We start from the raw sequence: 15517 nt of genomic DNA, 5'->3' as shown, positions 1-15517 counted from the left end.
AAAGGCAAGATAAGAAACAACGGATGAAAACTAATCAAGGAGAGAAGCAACCTAGAACATAGGAGAAATTTCCTGAAAGTTAGAACAATTAATCAGTGGAACAACCTGCCTCCAGAAGCAGTGAATGCTCCAACACTGGAGGTTATTAAAGAAGAGATTGGACAACCATTTGTCTGAAATGGTATAGGGTTTCCTGCCTGAGCAGGGGGTTGGACTAGAAGACCTCTAAGGTCCCTTCCAATTCTGTTATTCTATGTTCAATGTTCTAAAATCTGAATTTGCAGGAACAGCATCCTTTGGCTACAGAGTTTCTCCAGAAATTGCTATCTGCTGCGGCTTGGGAACTACAGCATAAGAAGTAGCCAGATGAACGCCCCTTGAAATGCAGAGAATTTATGGCCTACTACTTCCTAACTCCCCCCTCCCCATATAATTCAAGCTCCATTTGCCAGACTTAAAATGGAGATCTATTACACACACACACACACACACACACACACACACACACACACACAACAACCCACCAGGGCCGAACTGGAAAGGGGGGTGGAGGCGAAACGTGCTAGTCAACCGCATTTGTGTGTGATAAATAATCAGTTGTGTGGTGCGCTCAGTTTTCGATGCTTGTTAAAAATCCAGCCACTGGAACAGCTCCCGAAACTCACCGCTTCCCACCTCCATTGCCAATCTCTTTTGCATCTCATTGGCATTTGAGAACATTAATTGACTCATTATTCCAATTCATATTCAGGAAAGGAAGCTGATTAACGAAGGCAGATGCAGAATCTCCAGACGCATTTGAAGCAGCCTTGTTTGCCCCGCTAGTTTACTCGACTTATTAGTATCCTTCAGAAACAGCAGCCAAGAGAAGTGGGAGATGCTTTATGGCCTATCCTTTATGGCATTGGCACATCTATACGTATTTATTTATTTATTTCGCCCTTTTTTATTTTATTTCTCGGGGGTTTTTTTGTTTCAAATGACCATCCACGTAAGAGCGGTGCCAAAGGAAAGGAAAAGACGGTGGGAGGGAGGGAGGGAGAGCAACTTAACGGAGCAATTGCTTTGAGATTTTTATTTTGCGTTGTTGAGGAGAAAATATATAAGCAGAGTTACGAAAAAAATGTGAAAGAGGCAGTGGCATCGGTAATAAAGCCTGGCGTGTGTTGTGATGCCACCATGCAAATGACACAATTTAGCGTGTGCAATGTGTCCTGGATGATGTTTTGATGCATGTGTCATTAATTTGCCATTTCTTGTCCTTTCTGGGGATATCCATGGAAACAGCTAACTGGCCAATTCTAGAAGTATCATAACCTATATTTACTTATTGATATACTACCTTTCTTGTTTTTATAAATAACTCATGGCAGTGAACATGCCCAGTACTCCTTCCTCCTTCTATTGTCCCCACAACAACCCTGTGAGGTGGATTGGGTTGAGACAGAGTGACTGGCCCCAAAACACCTGGCTGGCTTTCATGCATAAGATGGGACAAAAATTCTCAGTCTCCTGGCAATTGGCCTAAATTAACTTGGCTTTTCATGCCTAAGGCAGGACTAGAATTCACAGTCTCCTGCTGTGTGGCCTCGTGCCTTAATCACTAGACAAAACTGGCTTTCCTTGCGACTGCCAGTCTCATAACCATCTATCTGGGGGATGTAAAAGAAATTAAAACCAAGCAGTAATCAAATATAAGAACCAATAATCCACACAACTGAAGTCTAGGCTTACCAAAATAGTGACTTAGATGAGATAGGTGGTGTAGAAATGTGATAGAGATGATAGATAGATAGATAGATAGATAGATAGATAGATAGATAGATAGATAGATAGATAGATAGATAGATAGATAGATAGATAGATAGATACAAACAGACAATAGATGGGAGAGACGGCGGGGGGGGAGAGGGAGAGAGACTTACAGAGTGATTAATATTGTCTGAAATTTGAGTCATGGCAACTGGACTTATTTTTGTGTCAATTAGAAACATTTTGCTCTTCATCCAAGCAGCTTCATCAGTCGTAGCAAGTCAGGCAGAGAGGCATTGGAGTGTACCAGTTCCTCCTGCACCAACCTCTTCACCTTTCAGACAATTTTACCTGGACAGCTGAGAATTTTCACTGACATATTGCTACTGCTTTGGGGAGGAAACCCTTGAGGTTGGTGCAGGAAGAGTTGGTACATTCCAACAACTCTCTGCCTAACTAACTTTCTCTGACTGATGAAGCTGCTCAGATGAGCTGCGAAATTTTTCTACCCAACAAGAATAGGAATAGGAATAGGAATAGGAATAGGAATAGGAATAGGAATAGGAATAGGAATAGGAATAGGAATACTGTAGGAATAGGAATAGGAATAGGAATAGGGATAGGGATAGGGATAGGAATAGGAATAGGAGTGGAGTGGAGTGGAGTGGAATGGAATAGAATAGAATAGAATAGAATAGAATAGAATAGAATAGAATAGAATAGAATAGAATAGAATAGAATAGAATAGAATAGAATAGAATAGAATAGAATAGAATAGGACCTTGGAAGTCTTCTAGTCCAGCCGCCTGCTCAAGCAGGAGAATCTACACCATCTCTGACAGGTGATTGTCTAGTCTCTTCTTAAAAATCTCCAGTGATGGAGCGCCCACGATTTCTGGTGGCCAGCTGTTCCACTGGTTGATTGTCCTGACTGTCAGGAAGTTTCTCCTTAGTTCCAAGTTGCTTCTCTCTTTGATCAGTTTCCAACCATTGTTTCCAACCATTGTCCAGTTACCATAACTCAACTTTCACACAATATTAAACAACCTTTAAGTCTTATCCTACCATTTATGGTATCTCTGTTGTTTGCCTTAAAATACGGATAAGGCACAGATTTTTAGTAATAGTACTGGTGACTCTGGAATTTGTTCCGGTGTTAAGGTTGCAAGTTTTTCACTACTGACTTAAAGCATCAGCAAAATAACAGTCAGACTAATTTTCAGAAGGGAGAAATCCATTTAATTGCAGCAGAGTACTAAGGTGGCTCCCATACCTGAAATGCATTTATGTGTTTTTCTTTTAGAGAAATGTACTTTACCTCCAGCTCTCTCTCCACGGAAGTATGGCAAACTGAAAAGTTATTTCTACAGGCCTTTAATGATGACTTAAGGGGCAGCCATCAATCCCTAATGTCTACATTTTTCTGGTGGTTTACTACAACCCCCTCCTCTTTGCCTCTTAATTTAAAGAGTTAGTTTTGCTTCACAAACAGTTGCTGGGGGAGAAAGGGGGGGGACATCAATCCCTGTAGGAAATGTGTTTTGCCTGTCACAGCTGACTGCTATAGTTCCTCTGCAGCCATTATCATCTGTCATGTAAATACATAATTAAGAGCTTTTTAAAAATGCAAATTATGTAAATATATATTAAAGGTTTTCAGAAAAGGCAGAGGGTTGGCCCAGTGGAACATAATGAGTCCTTTGGAGCTGTTTGTAAATACATATTAAATTTGAAAATGAAGAATAAACGCTCAATGGAGCAGTAAGTATTTTTTTCAGAACCATTTACAGATCCTTGAACAGACACTCATTTTTATACCAGAGGTAGACTCTGAAATGTACAATTAATGCAAGATCAACAGTCCTGGTTTGCTCTCAACTTGGGTTGTTGAAAACTTAGAAAGTGGCCCGCTTCTAAAGGAACAAAGTACAGTAATAAGCATGTAGAAGATAAAAAACTGGAGAAAGTAGCAAAATGCAAAGAACTGCAAATAGAAACAGAACGACTGTGGTAAAAGAAAGAAAAGGTAGCACCAACAGTAATAGGTGCCTTAGGTGCAAACCCAAAAGAGTTGAACACCACAGGCATTGACAAAATCACCAACAGTCAATTGCAAAAGGCAGATTAACTTGGAACAGCTTACATCCTTCCGTGTTATCAGTAACACCATCAAACACCCACAGCTTATACTTGGATAGGACTCGATAGGTGGACAAAATGTCAGGTCCCATCTGAATATCTGGTTGACTGTAAAAATATATTTTTACAATGGTAGCTTAAGACAAACTCTGAGAGTTTGCAGAATTGTGATGTGGATCAATTGCCCTCCCATGTCATTTTTGACCTCTAAGTTCTTTCAGATCTTAAAAATCAACCTTTTTTAAAAATAAAAATACTTCCATGTAATATTATTTTATTGTTATAGTTTTCCATCTTATTCTTTATACTAGGAGTTCAAGGTGGATGATAGCAGCAGTATCGACCACAAAGGAGAGGAGGAACTATTATTAATATTACAACCCTTTCCATTTAGATGATAAACATAATCAAATATTTATGCAATGTTGACATAATTGCAGCTTGGGTGTAATCCATTTCCAGAGTGAGAAAGTCTTTGATTCTATGAAAACTGACATGAATCTAAAGAGTCAAAAGAGCCTTCTCGTGTCTGTGCTTTTAACTTGAGTGATGGAGTCAGAAAAAACAGGACAGCCTGTGGCGGATATTTTCCAAGATTTAAAAGAACTAAGCCTTCTCTCTTTTTTCTTCTTTTTTAATGAACTTCAACGTGCTTTCTTTTTTTGGAATAATCAGATCCATTTTTAAATTTACCCTTGTGTCTAACTGAGATGGACAAATCTGTCAGTTTTGCTTTTTTTCCCCTTCACTAGAATCTCAAGTTCTCTCTGTCCTATATATGAAGACATCTGTTGCTTTTCTTTTATATTTATTATTGCATAAGTCTCCTCTCTACACTTTTCTATCTCTTCCACCAACTTTTTTTTATTGAGGTCTTTTTTTTGGCTGTGGCCATGCTGGCCAGGCAAAAGAATTCAACCAGGCTGGATTTCAGTAACGCGAGATCAGAGATGGTAGGCCACTTGGCAAGGCCAATGTTGTAGACTGGACTGGACTGGAAAGAGAAGAAGAAGAAGAAGAAGAAGAAGAAGAAGAAGAAGAAGAAGAAGAAGAAGAAGAAGAAGAAGAAGAAGAAGAAGAAGAAGAAGAAGAAGAAGAAGAAGAAGAAGAAGAAGAAGAAGAAGAAGAAGATGGAGGAGGAGGAGAAGGAGAAGGAGAAGGAGAAGGAGAAGGAGAAGGAGAAGGAGAAGGAGAAGGAGAAGGAGAAGATCTAGACAACAAGCATTTCTGTATTTTTGCAAGAAAACTACATTGCCATGTGTTCCTCAGGCAGAATAACAGAATAATAGTTAGAAGGGACTTTGGAGGTCTTCTAGTCCAACCCCCTGCTCAGGCAGGAAACCCTATACCATTTCAGACAAATGGTTGTCCAATCTCTTCTTTAATAACCTCCAATGTTGGAGCATTCACCGCTTCTGGAGGCAGGTTGTTCCACTGATTAATTGTTTTAACTTTCAGGAAATTTCTCCTATGTTCTAGGTTGCTTCTCTCCTTGATTAGTTTCCATCCGTTGCTTCTTGTCCTGCCTTCAGGTGCTTTGGAGAATAGCTTGACTCCCTCTTCTTTGTGGCAACCCCTGAGATACTGGAACACTGCTATCATGTTCCCCCTGGCCCTTCTCTTCGTTAAACTAGACATACCCAATTCCAGCAACCGTTCCCTATATATTTTAGCCTCCAGTCCCCCAATCATCTTCGTTGCTCTTCTCTGCAGCTCTGCAAAGCACCAGCTTAGACTCAAGGGGTCCTTTTATCTTACTTTTTAGAGCAGGTTATCTTCCACAGCGAGGCAATTAAGTAGGAATTTATTCGAAGGACTTTATTTTAACCAAATTACAGGTCCTCACTACCTCCTTGATGATCTTCACCAGGCATTTCTTTCCTACACTCTCTGATTTTACCTGGCAGGCTGCTACGTGTGACAAAGCAAAACTTCAAAATGCAGCTGACACCAAGTAGAGAGTTACTGACATTGCTCTCTACTGTAAGTCCTTGTGTTGGTTTACACAAGAGCCTCCACACCGCTTCAGTTTGTTTGTTTGTTTTTTAAACAAAATTGGTTCAGAAAAACTCAGTGAAGTTGAGAGAATGGAAAGGGTTTATAGTTTGTACTCTTTAGTGGTTTATTTCATTCTTCCTGCCCTTTGTAGGATGTGAAGATAGTTGGGTCAAGCCAGGCTGAGTCTGTCTCATTTATTTGACAGTAACAGTGCTTCCAGGTCTGTTGAGGATCACGTTTATACAGTCTTGCATCACTATTTGTTTATTTATTTTATTATTTTGCACAAATTCACTGTTCAACAATAAAGGTAAAAGGTAAAGGTTCCCCCGCACATGCGTGCTAGTCGTTTCCGACTCTAGGGGCCGGTGCTCATCTCCGTTTCAAAGCCGAAGAGCCAGCGCTTGTACAAGGACGTCTCCGTGGTCATGTGGCCGGCATGACTAGACGCCAAAGGCGCACAGAACGCTGTTACCTTCCCACCGTAGTGGTCCCTATTTTTCTACTTGCATTTTTTACGTGCTTTCGAACTGCTAGGTTGGCAGAAGCTGGGATGAGTAACAGGCGCTCACTCTGCTACGCGGCACTCGGGATTCGACCCGCCAAACTGCTGACCTTCTGATCAACAGGCTCAGCGTCCTAACCCACTGAGCCACCGCGTCCCTTGTTCAACAATAAAGAACCGTAAATAATGCCCCATAGAAACCATATGGTTACAGGCTTCCAAAACTATGTTAACACTGTGACAATACCAGAAATTTAAGTCAGAAATTGCATGAATTCATCAGCAGTACATGAACAATTTAAACACGGTACATTTATAACATTCCTACTCCAATTTTATTGCAACAAAACTATAATGTAGATTGTTGTTGCTGTTCAATTGATAATTTGTGTCTGACTTTTTGCAATCCCATGGTCCATTGTACATGAGGTCCCCTGTTCTGCATTGTTTCCTGGAGTTTGCCCAAATTCATGTTCATTGCGTTGATAAGACTATCTAAACATCTCTACCGTCCTGTTCTCCTTTGGCCTTCTATTTTTCCCAACATCAGGGTCTTCTCCAATGAGTCCTCTCTTGTCATTAGGTGGCCAAGCCTTCAGCTTTACTATCTGTCTTTCCAAAGACCAATCAGGGTTGATTTCTTTTAGGATTGATTGTTTGGACCTCCTTGTGCTCAAGAATGGGCCGTTGTGATGTTACTTTCCAAAGTGTAACCTTCAGAATGGGCATTGAAGGGTTCAAAATACTGGCTTATGGATATATAAAAGAGGGGGAAGGGTGAGGAGGATTTCTCTAGTCAGTCATTCCCGGTTCTTGGCGATTCTATGGGTCAGGTTTCTCCCCACATCTTCCGATCTGGCCGGTGTCAGTTTTGATGGTGTCCAGCCGCCATGTTCTTGGGCAGCCTGGTTTCCTTTTGCCGCCAACTCTTTCCAACATAACTGCTTTCTCCAGTGAATTCCCCTGCACGACAGGGCCAAAATAAGTGAGATGCAGTTTTGTGTTTTTTCTCTCCCTCTTCTGCTTGTGGCCTTTCCAAGGGGACATAAAGGTAAGAAAGAAAATGCTGGCTTAAGATGGCGACTTGCCCTGATTCAATAAGGCTCTTCTGTTGTTTGTTTGTTTGTTTGTTTGTTTATTCAATTTGTACAGCCCAAAGGTTCTTAAATTCATTCGCTTCCTTGTACCAAATCCCATGACATTTAATAAAACCCTATGAGATGTATAGATTCACTTAGTTACTTGTTGTTGTTAGCTGCGAAGTCGTGTCTGACCCATCGCGACCCTATGGACAACGTTCCTCCAGGCCTTCCTGTCCTCTACCATCTTCTGGAGTCCATTTAAGCTCAGGCCTACTGCTTCAGGGACTCCATCCAGTCACCTCCTTCTCTGTCGTCCCCTTCTTCTCTTGCCCTCAACCTTTCCCAGCATTAGGCTCTTCTCCAGTGAGTGCTTCCTTCTCATTAGGTGGCCAAAGTCTTTGAGTTTTAGCTTCAGGATCTGGCCTTCTAAAGAGCAGTCAGGGTTGATCTCCTCTAGGACTGACTGGTTTGATTGCCTTGCAGTCCAAGGGACTCGCAGGAGTCTTCTCCAGCACCATAGTTCGAAGGCCTCAATTCTTTGGCACTCAGCCTTTCTTATGGTCCAACTTTCACTGCCATACATTGCAACTGGGAAGACCATAGCCTTGACTATACGCACTTTTGTTGACAGGATAGTTACTTACTTACTTACTTACTGGTATTTCCCCCCAAATAAGACCAGGTCTTATATTAATTTTTGCTCCAATAGACACCTTAGGGCTTATTTTCCGGGTAGGTCTTATTTCCGGGGAAATACAGTACTAAATGCATCCGTCTGGCTGACGATCTTAACTTAATTTTTGGGGTAGGGCTTACATTACAAGCATCCTGGAAAAATCATGCTAGGGCTTAGGTCTTTATTTTTGGGTATTTATTTATTTATTTATTTATTTATTTATTTATTTATTTATTTATTTATTTATTTATTTATTGGGCCCTCTAACAAGAAGGACCCCGAGCAACCTATAGCACATATAAGCACCGTATACGTGCTTGGTGTAAAAAGTTCATTGGATGAAAGCCTCTGAATTCTCCCCCTTTTGGAGGGCATCTGGCATTGCTCTTAATACATTGCTGCTGAGTACCAGTGTCCACGGGTGAAGCATCCGATTTTTCTTTGCATATGGTGCGAGGCATATTGGCATCAATTTTTCCGTCTGCTTTCGATTCTTTGTCCGTGACAGATTTCACAGCAGGGAGTCGTTCTCTCGCATATGGCCAGTAAATTAAAAGAAACTTCCAAAACTTCTGTCTACGAGTTAATTTTAAAACCCAAAGAACAGAACAGTGCCTTAAAATAAAGAAAGTCAAATTAGAAAAACTGAAGGATCTTTTCACTGAAAGGTTGAATGAGGGAACGAGAGCTACCTAGGCATTCTTTCCCTTCGCATCCATAAGGTAGTGGATCGAGGTAAAATACTCTAATTGTGGACAATAGCCCACAGTGAAAATGCTATGAGTGGGGGGGGGGGAGAAAAAACCCTCCACATTTTGTATTTGTTGCTTCCAATCAATCTACCAGGTGATCGAAGCACAGTTTGACTTTTATCTATCACCCTATCCCTTATCTACAACTGGTACTAATTCTCACTCCTGGGGTTCAAAGAAAACTGCATATCACTGGAGCTTGTGACCTTTCTAAAAGTTGTGTTTTCTTCTTATGTCATAAGTAATTGTTCCCCACATCAGTTTTGGGTTGTTGTTGTTGTTGTTTTTAAAATGGCCATCCATCCAGACCAGTTTTGACCTCTGCGGATGACCCCTGACCTTCGGTCCTTCCACCGTGACCTGAAGACTTGGTTGTTCCAACAAGCGGGTCTGGACTGACTACGGTTTTTTAATTAGGTTTTATCGGTTTTTTAAATTGTCATGTAATTATTGTATTTATTGTTTAATTCTTTTTTTAAAAAAAAATTTCATCCTACATTTTTTATTTTTATGGTTGTGAGCCGCCCTGAGTCCTCAGGGAGAAGAGCGGCATATAAACTTAAATAAATAAAATAAACAAATAAATAAATTTAGGTCAGGTCACACCTTTCTTTACAAAGTGTCACATGGACACAAAGGAACAGGCCGTAAAATGGCCAACATCAAGAACAGGCCAACATAAAATGGCCAACATTGAAGGGTTGCATGTGTAACATCTAATCATTGTTGACTCCTGGCGACTGCCCGGTCTAGTCCATTGCAGTTTTCCTAGCAAAATTTTCAGAAGTTTTTTACCCTTGCTTTCTTCCTAAGGCTAAGAGAGAGGGGCTGGTCCAGACACTTAGCTAGCTTTGCAATTAAGGCAGACCCACAACTCAAGACCCTCCAGTTTCTAGCCTGGTGCCTTCACCACTACACAAACTGGGTCCTTTGAGAACTTACTAATTCCCAAAGTGGCTTTCACGGTGTGCATGACATGGGGCCAAGCAGATAACAAAGGAAAAGGGAAAGAGACAACGGTTTTGAAGACCAGGGATTTGCTTTTTGGCATGTCTACGACTGCTTATCCAGATAATCAGTTTGGCGTAGTGGAAGGTAGGCAATTAATTTTCCCAAAGGATCACATGAGGAACTGGCGCTGTGGTGGAGGACCAAACCAATAGATCCTGGCTGTACCCTGCCCACTGGCCCGCAATGCCATCCTTCAACTGAGGAGGTGGTCCCTTCATGTGATGACCAACACTGCCTTCCTCAGGCCAAAGAACAGTTTCAGGAACTGGACACGGCTAGTCTAGTGAAGAGAAGGACCAGGGGAGACATGACAGCAGCGTTCCAATATTTGAGGGGGTCTTACAGAGAGGAGGGGGGGGGGTCAACCTGTTTTCCAAAGCACCTGAAGGCCAGACAAGGGATAAGAGACGGAGACTGATCAAGGAGAGATTCAGCTAGAAATGAGGAGACATTTTCTGACTGAGAATTGAGGAGGTGGTTCCTACATGTGATGACCACCACTGCCCTCCTCTGGCTGCTCCAGCCAAGGGGACTGAGCACAGCATAAATGCAAAATGTGTTTCTCTTCTCATCCTCCTGCAGCTGCCGGCTGACTGAAGGAGCGCATGGTGACTGTGCACAACCGGGCCTGATTGGCTTCTTCTCCTGTCATGTGCTTATTTACTTTTGATTTTTAACTTCTAGTTGACCTCACACAGGCCGGACAAGGACAGCCAGATGGCCAGACGTAGCCCAGAGCTGTAAAATGCCCAGGTCTGGTGGTAGTGGTTAAGGCACCAGGTGTTGTGATTCAGGGTCAGCCTGTGGGTTCGGCAGTTGGGTCGGATGACTCAGAGGAGGAGGGGGGTGTTGAATAGCTTGCTGAGGGGGTTGAAGATCTTGCTGATGAGAGCCCTCAACCAGGCCCCTCCCACCTGGTCACCACAGAGACCCAGCTGTGTGAGCCTGACAGCGTGGATAAAGATGACCCACAGCTGGCCCTGTTCAAGGCCGCCTGACGCAGGAGGCAGTCAATCAGGAGTAAACAGAGGAAGGCAATGGGGCACCTCGGAAGGAGGCAGAGAGAAGCCACGCCCTGAACTGTATAAAAGGGGAATGCGTGGGAGGGCTGGTTTGCTGAAGGCAACCGCTTGATTAGTTCCTGTTTCATAGCTCCTGTTTCATGGTTGGTGTCTTGTTTTGCTCTGTTTTATCTTAATAAATTTGGCAGGCTTAATTCCAGCCTCTTGCCGTTTGTAAAGGGGTTGTCCCTGCCTTTTCTGCAGGGCCGGTAGCAGGCTGGTGCAGAACACCAGGCTAGAAAAGAAGAGACTAGGAGTTCTAGTCCTGTCTTGGACCCCAGGCCAGCTGGGTGACCTTGGACCTGTCCCTCTCTTTCAGCCTACAAAGCCAAACCTACTTCTGAAAAACCTTGCCAAGAAAACGGCAGGGAGTTTTCATCAAAAGTTTTCATTTTTATTTTTAAAACTGACTCAAAAGTCATAACCACCCCTCCCCTTTTCTCTTCATTTTGATTTTTAATTCTAATTAAGTATATGAGCTAGGCAAAGGTTCTCATGTATTCTAAGGCTGATACACATATTTTTCCTATTGTGCCACAAAACCTATCCCTGGGTAAGCACACCTCCTTTGTGGTCCATTCTTGGCTTTTCAATATATCTGCCGGGTTTCTCCCTCGCACTGTGGAAACGGAGACAATCTGACAAAGTGGGAGGTGCATTGGGGAGCCATTCCTGTTCGAGAATTCATCCATCAGTTATTTGCGTGGCCTTTCATGAAACCAAGACAGCAAGGCTTGCAGCCATTTGACCCCACCAGCTGAACGGAGCCATCGGGACTTCATATAAACAAAAGCCTGTCACCAAGTGCTGCACTTGGGCTGCTCCTGCGGAGAAATATTGACTGTGGCTTGCAAGTTGTCTCCCCAAGTCCTTTGTGACCAATCTAGTTTAGCCCCATGCAAAATGGGATCACTTGGAAAAAAAACAAATTCCAACACCTGCCTCTCTCCTCCCTTCCTTTCCTGCCTCCCTCCCTCCTTCACTCCCTCCCTCCTTTACTCCACCCCTTTCCTTCCTTCCTTCCCTCCCCCTTTCTTCCTTTCCACTCTTTCTCCCTCCTTCATTCCCTCCATCCCTCCATCCTTCCCTCCCTCCCTTTCTCCCTTTCTCCTTTCCTTTCCTTTCCTTTCCTTTCCTTTCCTTTCCTTTCCTTTCCTTTCCTTTCCTTTCCTTTCCTTTCCTTTCCTTTCCTTTCCTTTCCTTCTTCCCTTCCCTCCCCTTCCCCCTTTCCTTTCCTTTCCTTTTCTTTCCTTCCCTCCCCTTCCCCCTTTCCTTTCCTTTCCTTTCCTTTCCTTTCCTTTCCTTTCCTTTCCTTTCCTTTCCTTTCCTTTCCTTTCCTTTCCTTTCCTTTCCTTTCCTTTCCTTTCCTTTCCTTTCCTTTCCTTTCCTTTCCTTTCCTTTCCTTTCCTTTATTTCCTTACTTCACTGAATTCCCAGCTTTCTGTTCAGTACTTAAGGCACTTTTTACATAATAAGAAACAAGGAAAAATACCCAGGATAACATTAAAACAATTACTGCAAGGATGTTAAGCATCACCATAGAGATGTTGTTTTAATTCAGAATTGCCCAACCTTGGCAACTTTAAGCCTTGTGGACTTCAACTCCCAGAATTTGATAGTTGACGTTCACAAGCCTTAAGGTTGCCAACATTGGATACTCCTGCTTCAACTGACTTCAAAAGAACAAAGGCGGCTGCATCGACGCCAGCCACTTAACCTAGTTACGTGGTGAACTGATTTCCTCAATTCACACAGTACACCGAAGCCTAAACAAGCCAAAAGGGTAGGATCTGCACAAGATACTCAGCCAGAAAGGTGTGCAAGTGGATTTGCTAGTTTGTTTTTTTTAACATAGCTAAGTGTGTTGCCCAAACGCAACCACAAAGGAAGCCAAGGCAGGGTACATTTCATGGTCTTATGGAAAGCCTTATCCAGCGTGTCCGATAAGCACGTTCCTGAAAGGAGAGGGATCTCCAGAAAGCCTTTAGACAGTTGTTTTCAGACAGGTTAATAAAAGGGTTCCATATATGAACACAGCTGATATCAAGAAAGACGTCTTGTGTCTTGCCAATAACTCACCCTGCGAGGAAGTCGTAGATTGTAGTGTATGCGTCTTAAGCATACACAGGATGTCAGCACAGAAGGGGGCTGGACAGCTCCAGGCTATAACCGCTTTTGGCGGGAAAGCCTGAATGAAGCAAGCCTGACAGCTCCGGGGCATGGTCAGCTCTGGCGGGAAGCCAGGGTTTAAATCCATTGGTCACCTGCACTAGCGGGAAGCCCAGGTTTGAATCTATTGGTTGCGATTCACCTGGGCAGGTATAAAGAGACGCCAGGTAACCCCGTTGCCCAGCTTCGTTCCTGTCCTCAATAAACAAGTTACTACCGAGCTAAAGGTGTCCGTCTCTCTGTGTGACCACGCGACATTGCATAGATAAAAGCCTGGTGCAACCGCTAATCTTCGGTGGCTGGCAAGATCACGTGGGCAGAGATTAAACTGGGGCCCATAAATTCTCCTATACCTCTTCTCTATATCTTCTGCCAGGCCCCCAAGAGCGAAGAAAGACACTTGGAATTAAAAGGTACTCCTCGAATTATGACCACAATTGAGCCCCAAGTTTATGTTGCTAAGCAAGACAGTTGTTAAGTGAATCTTGCTCCATTTTTTTAAAAATCCCATTTATATCCCGCCCTTCTCCGAAGACTCAGGGCGGCTTACAATCTAAGAAGCACAAACCAATGTGCTTAGCAATAGCCTTCATTTTATGTATATGCCTGCTTATTAGGGCTTTCGCCCCCCCCAAGCGGCATTTTTACAAAGTCAGCTTATTGCCCCCAACAATCTGGGTCCTCATTTTACCTACCTCAGAAGGATGGAAGGCTGAGTCAACCTTGAGCCTGGTGGGACTCGAACCTGCACTAATTTTACAACCTGTCTTGCTGCTGAGTTTAAGTGAATCACTGCAGTTGTTAATAACCTGGTTGTTAAGTGAATCTGGCATTCCCCGTTGACTTTGCTCATCAGAAGTTTGCAAAGGAGGACAATGTGAGACTGCAACCATCATAAATATGAGTCAGTTGCCAAGTGTCCGAATTTTGATCACGTGATCATCGGGATGCTGCCATAGTTGTAAATGTGAAAAATGGTCCCAAGCCACTTTTTTTAAAGCGCTGTTGTAACTTTGAACGGTCACTAAATGAACAGTTGTAAGTTTGTACAGGTAGTCCTCGGCTTACAGCAGTTCATTTAATGACTGCTCAAAATTACCACGGCACTGAAAAAAGTGACTTGTGACCGTTTTTCACACTTATGACCGTTGCAGCATCTCCATGGTTCACATGATTTACTTTTGGATGCTGGACAACTGGTTCATATTTATGACGGTTGCAGTATCTCCGGTTCATGTGGTCCCCTTATGTGACCTTCTGACAAGCGAAGTCAATGGGGAAAGCAGAGTCACTTAACAACCGTGTTACTAATTTAACAACTGCAGTGATTCACCTCACAAATGGGGCAAGAAAAGTCATAAAGTGGGGGAAAACTCACTTAAGGACATAAATTCTGGGTGCAACTGTGGTCATAACTTGAGGACTACCTGTATTCCTGATCAGGTTCCTCACCTATAAACAGAAATCTTGCCAAACCAATTTCCCTCACCATAGATGTTCTCTGAGAATCGCTAGGGAAGGGCTGGCATAACTTTCTTTCTCCCAACCCAACGATCGAAGCTTTGCTGTCTCTTCATCCTCTGTAATGCAGCCCCTCCCTCTTGGGAATCCAGACTACAATCCACCACATCTTCTCATTTAAACCGCTGAAAGAGGAATAGGCTGTGTTACTTTATTCTACCTTTTGCCATTAAGGCATTTTTGCACTTATGGCCATGTAGGTGTGTCTGAATATTGCATATGTCATTCTTCCACTAGTTGATAGCATTCTAACTCACCACCACCAGCAGCCTATTTTTTTTAATGTGTTCATTAAAACTGTCCCTGCAGTTATTTTGGCAGGATTTCAGAACCAGTTTGCCATTGCCTCTTTCCTAGGGTTGATAGAGAGGATCCGGCCAAAAGTTACCAACTGGCTTTGTGCCTAAGGTGGACTAGAATTCCCGTCTCCTGGTTTCTAGCCTGATGCCTTAATTGCTACATCAAACAGGCTATTAAGTCCCAAGAAAAGACCTCTAGAGGAAATACTTCCACCGAGTTTTTATAGCAGCACCACTAAGGAGTAAATCTGCCACTGAGAGATAATTGGAGAATTTCTTCTTCCCCTGGATCCATTAAGAGGAAGCAATTCTATGGATGGGTAGAAAAATTTCTAAAGGCCATAGATGGTCTCCTAAACAAAGATTGTTCTTCAAGTCAGCTTCAAGTTCTGAAAGATGAAGAAAAGCTTAGGTTCTACAGATGGTTTTCCACGCTCATCACATTTCTTTTTATAGGCCAGCTATTTGTAGTTACGGACGTGGTGGCTCAGTGGGTTAGGACGCTGAGCTTGTCGATCAGATGGTCGGCAGTTTGGCGGGTCGAATCCCGAG

The sequence above is a fragment of the Vipera berus genome (genome assembly GCF_964194415.1).
Source record: "Vipera berus genome assembly, chromosome: 7".
Taxonomy (NCBI): Eukaryota; Metazoa; Chordata; class Lepidosauria; order Squamata; family Viperidae; genus Vipera; species Vipera berus.
The sequence above is the reverse complement of the archived record's forward strand: the minus strand, read 5'-3'. Positions refer to the sequence as shown.